Source organism: Coregonus clupeaformis, chromosome 20 (assembly GCF_020615455.1).
Source record: "Coregonus clupeaformis isolate EN_2021a chromosome 20, ASM2061545v1, whole genome shotgun sequence".
In the NCBI taxonomy this organism is placed as follows: domain Eukaryota; kingdom Metazoa; phylum Chordata; class Actinopteri; order Salmoniformes; family Salmonidae; genus Coregonus; species Coregonus clupeaformis.
The window spans coordinates 8,900,472-8,913,261 of record NC_059211.1 but is presented as its reverse complement, the minus strand read 5'-3'; the positions used below and the strand labels follow the sequence as shown (position 1 = coordinate 8,913,261).

Here is a 12,790-nt window from a genome sequence, read left to right as displayed (position 1 = left end):
ATGATGAGCAGATACAGCCTACAGCTACATAGTCTGTTGTGCAGGTGTCCCATGATCGGCAGAGAAACTATACAGACATGATAAGTTAGCTTTATGTCAATGGGAGCTGGCCGTCTTCTCTGCTGATTGCAGAACTATTCTCATCCAACTAACGTTAGCTAACGTTAAAGCTAGCTTCAAATATTAAATCGAAACTGTCAGTGAGTCCCATAAAACTCACTGACCCTAACCCTGTAATTGTGTTTTAAAATTTGATGCCATCATTGTGTCCTAATGATGCGAAAGTGTACAGCTACCAAAGATTTGTGTATACATTGACCTATCTAGGTAGCTAGTTAGTTAGCCATCTAGCTAGCTAGCTATCCAGCCAGTATGCTAGCTACGGCCCCCCTTCATCATCATGCAGAGTGGCCAGAGAGCCACAAGAGCTGGCAACACTTCCAGTAAGCTAAAGTGGGATGACACATAGCTAAACATGCATGAATAACAATATTATATTTGCAGACTTCTCATGCTGGAAAGAAAAATAGTCTGATACAACCCTGTTATTTTAGAGGAAAAGGATAGAAGCGTAAGGTAGCTACCTTATTTTATCCAGGCAGTTGTAGCTAACGTTAGTGCTTGGATCAGCCGAAACAAATGATGATGATAAACCAGTAGCCTATGCACAGTCTCGCGTAGTGCTATGATGTTGGGGTAAATGCTAACGTTCAATATTTATAGGTAATAGGATATCATAATATTTAATGTAGCTAGAAATACACATAATTATGTAAATTAATTGTCCTATGGCGTGCGTTCAGTTCCTGAGAAAGGGTCCAAGGAAGGGTGAAACCAATTCCTCGATAGGTGTGCATGAGTTGTAAATAATTCAATATGTATTGATCACTTTACGACAAATGCCGGACGTATTGCGCATGACATTTTCAGATATTTTATTATTATTTACATTTTGTATTATTTGGCCATTGTAGAGAATGAAACGGGATGCTTTTACAATAGAAAGAAAATCACACATTTTACTGCAGTTGCTGTTTCCAGTGCAAACAGGAGACATGGCAACCTACGCATTCCACAGAGTTTCTAAACCCAGAGTCGCAACATCGCGAGACTTCCGGGAACTATTACAAAGCAGACCAGGTCGGGGTTTGAGAAGTTAAAATGATTCCTTAGTTCTTAGTTTTCTAGAAATCTAAAGGCACCTAGATTCAAGCCAATGTCTTAAGTAATTGAACGTCTTATTAATCCACCCTCGTGAAATTTACAAATTGACACGTTCTCATTTTCGTAAAAAACTACTTAATTTCGAAGGAGTGCCTTTGATTTGACGGCCTGCACATGCGCAGTTCGGCGCAGGACAACCCTGTTAAGTGTTTCTGCGCGTGAATTTAGCTAGCCAACGTCGCCATGACATTGCCTACAACCGTGATCGGGGATCTTCATACTATACTGTCTTTGCGCATTCTCTATCTCTGGCAACACAGCCCATGGAACCATCCGGGTGCACCTGACAGCCTTAATGGCAATAATTTTGTGTAAAGATGTCAATAATCATAATAATAATACTATTTCACTGTTAATGTGAACTTTTCTTATGGACAGATTATGTACTTTCTCTCCATTAGTTTGGCTTCCATAATTTGCAGAATTTGTGACTTTCATGACCATGAATCGTGAGATAATGTCATGTCATGACTACAGCTCAGACTGAAATAATTTAATAGGTTTTAATTATACTTATAAACACATGCATTGTTAATTACCACCATGTGCAATAAAAACTTCAACTAAATTGTTTACATTGTAGGAAATCTGTGAAGAAATGTACCACCAGTGATGATCAGAGAGAATCCTACAATGCAATGGGGCTTCTGATAGAACACCATGTACTGTATCAGGACAAATACGGTCCAAATGAAGCACATACCTGTACACATATGAGCAAGCACTAGGGGGGGATCAAATATAAATAATGTAGATTGTCCTTGCCAGTATGGCAACTAATAATGTGGTGTGTGTGAATATTCAGTCTCTTTGGTCTATTGCAGTCAGTCCCCCGGGTGCATGTTTTGATTTTTGCCCTACCAGTACACAGCTAATTCAAATAATCAAAGCTTGATGATGAGTTGGTTATTTGAATCAGCTGTGTAGTGCTAGGGCAAAAAACAAAACCCAACCCCTCTGAATCAGAGCCACCACACATACATTCTGGCATGCCCCAAAAGAAGGGTCTGAATGCAGCAAGTGTCCAGAGGGCGTTCCCCGACAAGGAGGCATTCCCTGACAATGGGGCATTCCCTGACAAAGTCCCTTCTTTCTTTATATTTTAGTCCCACAAACTACCCCATACAGTAGGTAGCGGAAAAATACACCTTATAGGTTGTAGTCTGCCAATAAACTTCAAAGAAGAAGGGGGAAAAAATGACATATCTGTTTCCGAAGAGGACAACGATGGTCACTGATCGAGTGGATGAGCAGGGGATTGGAGAGTGGGAAAGCTATGGCGGCGGTGGATGTTCTGTTTGAAACCAACGGCATGTCGGGTGAAGATGAGAGTACAGACAGTGAGAATGAGTTGGCTACATTGGCTAAAAATATAGGAAACAAGAGAAGTAAACTTGTGGTGGAAACTAGGAAATCCAAGCCTAGTTATCTGGGAGATCCGTTTGACGTATCGCGGAAAATCTGTGATAATAATACATTTATTTAAAAAGCGCTTTTAATTACAAACAAGAATTTCAAAGTTGCTTTGAAAACAAAAACAAACGTAGGTATCTGAAAGTTCATGGTTGATGGTCTTCCGTAGCTTCATGTGATACATTGGAGGATAATGTGACGTCAGTCAGAGTCACAAGAAGTCATGTTTAGATTTTGTGTGTGTCCGCTAGCAAAAGAAGCGCGCTTTGCACCTTAAAAACATATCGGAGTGGAATGTTGTGTGTATGGCTCTTCGAAGCAGAGCGCCTATAAAGGGGGTTATCTCTGGGGTAGCGCATGAAGTTCATGCAGATGAAATACCTGAGGAAGTAGGTGGGGTGGTTGGTGCATGTCGATTGACCAGTATGGTGGATGGAGTGAAGAAATACATTTCATCCACACTTTTGTTGTTTGATAAAGAGTCTCTCACTTCTCATGCAAAGTGAGGCTTCATCCTGTAAGTCTAAAGCGAAAAGGGTCAATATCAGGGGATATATTTATCTATATATTTCCGGATATCTGACATTTTATCAGATATAAGGAGTAGACATGCTCCAGATACGCATGTCCTTAATTTCATATATGGAGCTAGGATATTCTCCGTAATGGGACAGTTTCTAAATGCATCCAATTCGGACCTCAGAAATGTCTCTGCTACCATATGAGTCCAGGGAGATATCTGGGGTGAGATACATTCAAGACAAGCAAATGATGCACGTGCACACGCTTACGTATTTGTAGAATATTCTAACTCCGGAAAGGGTATGTGTCAATATACAAGCCTTTATACTTAGGCATTAACTAATCCACATATTTTCAGAAATGTATCATATCTGTAGTCATTACCTGATCATTTACACTACCAGTTTTAGAACACCTACTGATTCAAGGGTTTGTCTTAATTTTTAAAGGTAGGGGGGGTATACAGAAGATAGCCCTATTTGGTAAAAGACCAAGTCCATATTATGGCAAGAACAGCTCAAATAAGCAAAGAGAATCGACAGTCCATCATTACTTTAAGACATGAAGGTCAGTCAATACGGAACATTTCAAGAACTTTCAAAGTTTCTTCAAGTGCCGTTGCAAAAACCTTGAAGCGCTATGATAGAACTGGCTGTCATGAGGACCGCCACAGGAATGGAAGACCCAGAGTTACCTCTGCTGCAGAGGATAAGTTCATTCGAGTTAACTGCACTTCAGATTGCAGCCCAAATAAATGCTTCACAGAGTTCAAGTAACAGACACATCTCAACATCAACTGTTCAGTGGAGACTGTGTGAATCAGTTCTTCATGGTCGAATTGCTGCAAATAAACCACTACTAAAGGACACCAATAAGAAGAAGGGACTTGCTTGGGCCAAGAAACACGAGCAATGGACATTAGACCGGTGGAAATGTGTCCTTTGGTCTGGATAATCCAAATTGGTGTCATTTTTTTTTTTTTTTTTCTTTGTGGGGGGGTGGAAAGATCAGCTTAATATTGCAGATAGATTGTAACTTCCATCAATGTAATTGTCTTCATCACTTCCAATCCCCCATGTTTTTTATATATATATATATATATATATATTCCCCTTTATTACTTTCCAACCCGCCACCCTTTCCCTACTTGGGGTAAACTAGTGAACAACAATGCTTAGGCCTCTACTTCCAGCTTATACTTACTATCTACATTTTATGGACACAGTCAATTTTACAATAATTATATTTTGTTAGTTTTTTTCTCCTGAACTACTTCTACTCTCAACCTCTCCGATCATTTTCATGATGTCCATCCGGTTTGCTTCTATATGCCATATCTTTCTAACTGTGCTCTTTCCCAAAAGCTCCCAACATACAACCTACATACTTAGTATGGACACAGTATGCTTACATTATTAGTTATCTTGTTATTATTTTGTTGTTAGTTGTTATTAGTCCCATCTTTGTGAGACGCGGTGTGGGTGAACGGATGATCTCCGCATGTGTATTTCCCACCATAAAGCATGGAGGAGGAGGTGTTATGGTGTGGGGTGCTTTGCTGGTGACACTGTCTGTGATTTATTTAGAATTCAAGGCACACTTAACTAGCATGGCTACCACTGCATTCTGCAGCGATACGGCATCCCATCTGGTTTGGGCTTAGTGGGACTATCATTTGTTTTTCAATAGGACAATGACAAAACACACCTCCAGGCTGTGTAAGGGCTATTTTACCAAGAAGGAGAGTGATGGAGTGCTGCATCAGATGACCTGGCCTCCACAATCCCCCGACCTCAACCAAATTGAGATGGTTTGGGATGAGTTGGACGGCAGAGTGAAGGAAAAGCAGCCAACAAGTGCTCAGCATATGTGGGAACTCCTTCAAGACTGTTGGAAAAGCATTCCTGGTGAAGCTGGTTGAGAGAATGCCAAGAGTGTGCAAAGCTGTCACCAAGGCAAGGGGTGGCTATTTGAAGAACCTCAAATATAAAATATATTTTTTGGTTACTACATGATTCCATATGTGTTATTTCATAGTTTTGATATCTTCACTATTATTCTACAATGTAAAAATTTTTAAAAATAAAGAAAAATCCTTGAATGAGTAGGTGTGTCCAAACTTTTGACAGGTACTGTAAGTTAAGCGTGTGAGACAAAATGGCGGCCGTGATTAATTCTATTTTTATAATACATGTTTTTAGCTCCTAATGGTTTTAATTGCATGAGCTAAGGCTCACATTATTTTTATTTTCATGTGTACATACAGTATGAGACATGCCAATTATATGTATTTTAACCAGTTATATGTTATGAAATTTGGAGTTGACTGTTAAATGCTAACCGCTGACTAGCTTAGCACCAGGGGAGAACGACTGCCCCCTCATATTGAGGATTTCAAGTTGAAGGCCAACCGGAGTACTGCAGGATCCCCATTATAGTCAGTGGGAGTATGGCAGGATTTCCCAAACTCGGTCCTCTGGACCCCAATGGCGTTTTGGTTTCTGCCCTAGCACTACACAGCTGATTCAAATAATCAACTAATCATCAAGCTCTGATCATTTGAATCAGCTGTGTAGTGTTAGGGCAAAAACCAAAATGTGCACCCCTTGGGGTCCCGAGGACCGAGTTTGGGAAACACTGGAGTATGGTTATCTTCGTGGTCAATATTCATAGATATATATTTTTTTATATTCAAACACAGTTATTGTACCAACATTTTCTTCTATTTGTAAGTCCTTGAACCGATTATTTTAAAATTGCACACATAAGGATAATTTGCAGCCTGCAGTACCCCGGTCGGCCTTCAACTTGAGATACTCAATGAGAGGGGGCAGCACTGAGTTAGCTGCAACGTCACTTCCTGGTGTAGCTCAAACTGTGCATGCGATGTTTCCAAAAACTCCTCCATGAAGCTAGATGGTGGCGCCAAAACTACACTTCCTGATCTTCAAATGCCACTGAGACTTCACATTGGAAACAATGGGGTGACATCATCAATGGCTTTGTCCATTCTTTTTACAGTCTATTCTTAGCAGTAGCCTGCCAATTTGCCTTAGCTATTTTTAGCTCCTGTGTTAGCTAGTCTATGGGTTTTTGTTACACTGAATATGTATGCCTCTTTTATAATTTGTTTTACTAGTAGCCTGTATAAATAGAGAATTGTATGTACTGTTGTAGCTTATGTAATACAAGGGTGTTATTTTAGTGGTTTTGTACACCACCAGACCATATTTTAGTGTCATTACTAATTACATGAATAGCTGATTGCTATATGATGTATGTCATTGAGAAAGAGGTTAATGTATTTGTGAATGTGTTTTTCAATTAAATTAATGTAGCAGATGTTTTATCCTGTTTCACAGTGTCCCACACCTGGGACCTGTTACACAGGCCCAACGAAACAAGCTGTTTGTTCATCACCCAAAAGCAGTTGCTTGCATTTGCAATTGCACCTCAACTCACCCATTGTAAAAAATTAATAAAATGAAAGAGAATTGAAATACAGTAGCTACAGTGCCTTCAGAAAGTATTCATACCCCTTGACTTATTCTACATTTTGTTGTGTTACAGCCTAAATAAAAAATGGATTCAATTGATTTTTTCCCTACCCATTTACACACAATACCCCATAATGGCAATGTGAAAACAAGTTTTTTGACATTTTTGCACATGTATTGAAAATGAAATACAGAAGTATCTAATTTACATAAGTATTCACACCCCTGAGTCAATACTTTGTAGAAGCCCCTTTGGCAGCGATTACAGCTTTGAGTCTTTCTGGGTAAGTCTCTAAGAGCTTTCCACACTTGGATTGTGCAACATTAGCCCATTATTATTTTCAGAATTCTTCAAGCTGTGTCAAATTGGTTGTTGGTCATTGCTAGGCAACCATTTCCAGGTCTTGCAATATATTTTCAATTATATTTAAGTAAAACTGTAACTAGGCCACTCAGGAATATTCACTGTCTTCTTGGTAAGCAACTCCAGTGTAGATTTGGCCTTGTGTTTTAGGTTATTGTCCTGCAGAAGGGTGAATTCATCTCCCAGTGTCTGGTGGAAAGCAGACTGAACCAGGTTTTCCTCTAGGATTTTGCCTGTGCTTACCTTCATTAAAAAAAAATTTAATCCTGAAAAGCTCTTGAGGTCCTGAACGATTACAAGCATACTCATAACATAATGCAGCCACCACAACGCTTGAAAATATGGAGAGTGGTAGTAATGTGTTGTATTGGAGTGCCCCAAACATACACTTTGTATTCAGGAAAATAAGTGAATTGCTTTGCCACATTTTTTGCAATATTACTTTAGTGCCTTGTTGCAAACAGGATGCATGTTTTGGAATATTTTTATTCTGTACAGGCTTCCTTCTTTTGACTTCGTCAATTAGGTTATTGTGGAGTAACTAATATGTTGTTGATCCATCCTCAGTTTTCTCCTATCACAGCCATTAAACACTGTAACTGTTTTAAAGTCACCATTGGCCAGGTGAAATGCCTGAGCGGTTTCCTTCCTCTCCGGCAACTGAGTTAGGAAGGACGCATGTACAGTGTCTTTGTAGTGACTGGGTGTATTGATACACCATCCAAATAGTAATTAATAACTTCACCATGCTCAAAGGGATATTGAATGTCTGCTTTTGTTATTTTTTACACATCTACCAATAGTTGCCCTTCTTTGCGAGGCATTGGAAAGCCTCCCTGGTCTTTGTGGTTGAATCTGTGTTGTGAGTTGTTAAGCACATTTTTACTCCTTAACTCATTTAGGCTTGTCATAACACAGAGGTTGAATACTTATTGACTCAAGACATTTCAGCTTTTCATTTTTTATTAATTTGTAAAAATTTCAAAAAACATCATTCCACTTTGACATTATGGGTTATTGTTTGTAGGACAGTGACCAAAAAAATCTCAATTTAATCTATTTTAAATTCAGGCTTTAACAACTAAATGTGGAAAGGTCAAGGGGTGTGAATACTTTTTTAAGGCACTGTACTTAGGTTTATTTGGGTGTGATCATGCATTGATTGTATTTAAACTGAACAACAACATAAACGCAACATGCAACAATTTCAAAGGTTTTACTGAGTTACAGTTCATATGAGGAAATCAGTCAATTATTCATTAGGCCCTAATCTATGGATTTCACATGACTGGGAATACAGATATGCATCTGTTGGTCACAGATACCTTAAAAAAAGGTAGGGCGTGGATCAGAAAACCAGTCAGTATCTGGTGTGACCACCAATTTCCTCATGCAGCATGACACATCTCCTTTGCATAGAGTTGATCAGGCTGCTGATTGTGGCCTGTGGAATGTTGTCCCACTCCTCTTCAATGGCTGTGAGAAGTTGATGGATATTGGCGGGAACTGGAACACGCTGTCGTACACGTCAATCCAGAAAATCCCAAACATGCTCAATGGGTGACATGCCCACACGGCGCCAATACACGCTGTCTGCCATCTGCCTGGTACAGTTGAAACCGGAATTCATCCATGAAGAGCACACTTCTCCAGCGTGCCAGTGGCCATCGAAGGTGAGCATTTGCCCACTGAAGTCGGTTACGACGCCAAACTGCAGTCAGGTCAAGACCCTGGTGAGGACGACAAGCGCGCAGATGAGCTTCCCTGAGACGGTTTCTGACAGTTTGTGCAGAAATTCTTTGATTGTGCAAACCCACAGTTTCATCAGCTGTCTGGGTGGCTAGTCTCAGAGGATCCCGCAGGTAAAGAAGCCGGATGTGGAGGTCCTGGGCTGGCGTGGTTACACGTGGTCTGAGGTTGTGAGTCCGGTTGGACGTAGTGCCAAATTCTCTAAAGCGACGTTGGAGGCAGCTTATGGTAGAGAAATTAACATTAAATTCTCTGGCAACAGCTCTGGTGGACATTCCTGCAGTCAGCATGCCAATTGCACGCTCCTTCAAAACGTGAGGCATCTGTGGCAATGTGTTGTGTGACAAAACTGCACATTTTAGTGGTATTTTATTGTCCCCAGCACAAGGTGTACCTGTGTAATGATAATGCTGTTTAATCAGCTTCTTGATATGACACACCTGTCAGGAGGATGGATTATCTTGGCAAAGGAGAAATGCTCACTAAAAGGGATGTAAATAAATGTGTGCACAATTTGAGAGAAATACGTTTTTTTGCGTATGGAACATTTCTCAGATCTTTTATTTCAGCTCATGAAACATGGGACCAACACTTTACATATTGGGTTCATATTTTTGTTCAGTATAGTTATATTTGGCTGCCAAACTTGCTCCCACCATTATGAAATGTGATGTTCATTATTTTGCTTTCCTCATCATCCCAGAAACGGGTCAGTGGGGGAAGCTGTGCGCTTTTAACCTTCACAGTTATCCCCACTGTCTATACGTTTCAGCACAAGATGTAAATAATATTACAAAATTCTAAAATTATGTAATTCAATTGATATTAAATAAATCTCTATTAGATTCAATGTTACTAAACTGAAGCAGAAAGACTGACATTCATTAAACTGGTGCATCTTTTGTCTCCCGCAGGTTCCGTGGGAACTGGGAGATGGGGGCACCTAAGGGGATTCTATTCAGAGTGGGTGTAATGGATGAATACCAGTGTGGGGATGTAGACAATGTATTACAAGATGAAGATTCACTCATAGAAGGGTTCAGCAACTCAGTCCTGGTTGAGGTAGTTCTGAGTTTCAGGTTTTTGATTGGACTTCTAACACTGGTCTACAGAGATGAACAACAAAACATCCACCCAGAGAACTAAGAGCATGTGCGTGCTGTTCAGGAGCAGCTTCAATCAGATCAATCAATCAATCAATCAATCAGAGCTCAGTTGGTAGAGCATGGCGCTTGCAACGCCAGGGTTGTGGGTTCGATTCCCACGGGGGACCAGTATTAAAAAATGTATGCACTCACTAACTGTAAGTCGCTCTGGATAAGAGTGTCTGCTAAATGACTAAAATGTAAAATGTAAAATGACCCCAGACCGCAGTACTACACTGACATGTCCTGTCTAGTGTGTCGGTAGAAACCAACTGGACACCTCTTCTGTGCTTCCTGTATTATTGCGTATTGGAGGTGTGGGACTTGGCTTGGTGCAGCTGCATCCAATCTGCAAACAAATTGTGACATTGCTTTTTCTGCTCTTCCAAGACCACACCTACAGCAGGTCCAGGATGGGCAGGCTGAGCCGATACTCATCTTGCAGGATCTAAACTACTACAACCGTAGGTTCTCAGGCCGGCCCAGATCTCTCATGGATCGCCTGTGGGACATCCCCACGCTGCTGCGCCACGCCATCAGGAAGAAGTTCTCCATGGGAGGCATCTTCTGAATGTTCTGTATCTGTATCCTGTGTCTGGTGGGACGCTCATCTACCTGGCCTCCTGGCTGGACTTCATCCCCAAGGCCCTGTTCAGCTTGCTAGGCTTCATGGACAACTTCTTCGTCATCTTGCTCCTCTTCCTTCATCTACATCTCCATCATGTACCGCAAAGTGGTGACTCAGAGACTGGCAGGTTGATGAACAGCCTGTCCAGTTCGGATCATGCTAGATAGCTAATTAGAACAGGTGGTCGCCTCTTGTCTTCCGTTTGTTTTCTGTAAACAAGCGTTTTAACATGGAGATATGGCATAATGTGGAAACACTAACCCTAACCCTATGAAGGTGTGTATCAATTTAACCTTAAAAAAAAAAAAAGTATTATTATTATTTCTCGCTGATATGAAAGATAATATCCTTATGCCTCCAAAAGTCTATCGCAAGCGATGCATGTTAATGTTGAGACCGAGTGTCGGAGATCATACCAAAACTCCCCCCTAAAGAAGACGTCTTTCTCCAATGACTCTTATGTATAATGTAATGGACCTGAGAGTCATGATCAAGGGCTAACGTTGGACACTACCAATACTTAGCAGGTGATCTCTTCAGCTGTTTAGATGAACAACCAAAGTTAAAAAACTAGTTAATTGTTAATTCAGGAATGTGTCAATTATGAAGAACTGCTCAGTTTTAAAACACCTGAATTAGTGATCTGGCTAGCCAGCTAATGAGAAATGTTGCAAATCATCTTGTTCAATCTGTGATTTGTTTGCAGGACAAAGCCATCTTTCCCGACTGGTGTGGAGATAAGAAATTGTAACATTATGTGATTAAAAACGCGAGCTGTTTTACATTTTACATTTTAGTCATTTAGCAGACGCTCTTATCCAGAGCGACTTACAGTTTAGTGAGTGCATACATTTTTCTGCTCAATGTAGGCTTGCTTGCAAGCAATGCCTTGGTTTTCAAACCATGCAAGAGCTTGTTAGCCACTCCCAATTCTTTGGGGCTTTGCTTTGCCTCTTGAGTGTTCTGACTACTGAGAAATGGTTCACCATTTTATTGTCACCAGAACTCACTACTGTCAACGTGGGTTGAAAAAGCTAGCTAGCTAACCAAGAACAACTGGAATGCCACACTCAGCCTTCAAGTGCCTTTAGCAGCACTGCAGTCAAGTAAACATACTCCCAAATTGCTTCCTGATGTCTACAATAGGTGGACAAGAGGGCATTGAAATCATAATTATTCTATTGACTACTATTACATACAAAAGAAAAGACTATAGCTATTATTACAGACAAAACAAAAGACTAGAGCTATGATCAGAATGAGAATGTATTATGGGTGCATAGCTTATGGAACAGCGGCGAAGACACCTGTACGTGCATTATTAGTAGAGGCAGGAAAGAATATTGTTGTTAGCTTATTGGGTTAGACTGAAAGGCTGTGAGGTTGGTCATCTCACTGCTACTGTTCTAGATGACTGTTGCGAATATACTAGTGAACAAGGCAGAGGTTTTGGATGGACAGTTGAAAAGCTTGCTGATGACAGTGGTCTGAAGGAGTTGGAGGTTGGCCCTTCTGTGGTGATGGGGGATGTTCCTCCTTGGTTACTCCCGGATCCTGTTGTTGATCTAACCTTGGTAGAGAAAATAAAAGATTGGTCAGAAGTGAGTGATATAGGGGAACTGGTTGATAATTACCTTGGTAGAAGCTTTTATAGTTTTTTACAGATTTTTACAGATGGCTCCAAGGACCCAGATAGTGGTCGTACAGGAGCAGGCATTTACATTCCGCAATGTGATGTGGAGTTATGTTGAAGACTAACAGATTAACTGTCAGTATACTCTGTTGAACAGTTGGCGATAGTAGTAGCTGCCCTCCAGGACGTTTAACCTGTCAGAATTGTAGTATGCTCAGATTCCCTGTCTGTATTGAATAGTTTGTCATCTGGTAAATCTAACAGGAGTGACCTACTATTAAAGGCATTATTATTATTATGGAGAATCGAGAGACAGGGTGTAGTGCGATCTGATGTGTCCCAGCCCATTCGGGAGTGGGCCAAAAGGGCTTTAAAACAAGATATAATTTATATTTGTGCTCCACTGGGTAGAAGTGAGGCCAAATGTAAGATTAGAGCCATTATGATAGATGTATGGCAAAAGAGGTGGGACTCTTTTATATGCCTTCCAAAGAAAGGTTGGTGGACCAAGATTCAAGGGTCAGATTATGAAGGACATTGTACATTGAATTTATTATATAATTGTATCTGGTTGGCAAACATGCAAATGGTTTGTGTATGGTTGATGAAACAGTG

The 12,790-nt window shown here is 40.5% G+C and overlaps 1 protein-coding gene and 1 pseudogene across 2 annotated transcripts in view; one reads left to right on the top strand and one right to left on the bottom strand.

The window, feature by feature from the left end:
* ttll7 (tubulin tyrosine ligase-like family, member 7) overlaps positions 1 to 809 on the bottom strand; it is a 163,798-nt gene extending 162,989 nt beyond the window's left edge. For both annotated transcript variants that reach the window (XM_045205294.1, XM_045205295.1), the window contains exon 1: positions 585 to 809. The gene's annotated coding sequence lies outside the window, so the exon portion shown is untranslated. The remainder of the gene's footprint in view (positions 1 to 584) is intronic.
* An 8,932-nt stretch (positions 810 to 9,741) lies between these two features.
* LOC121573044 lies at positions 9,742 to 10,674 on the top strand (annotated as a pseudogene).
* Positions 10,675 to 12,790: the final 2,116 nt, after the last annotated feature.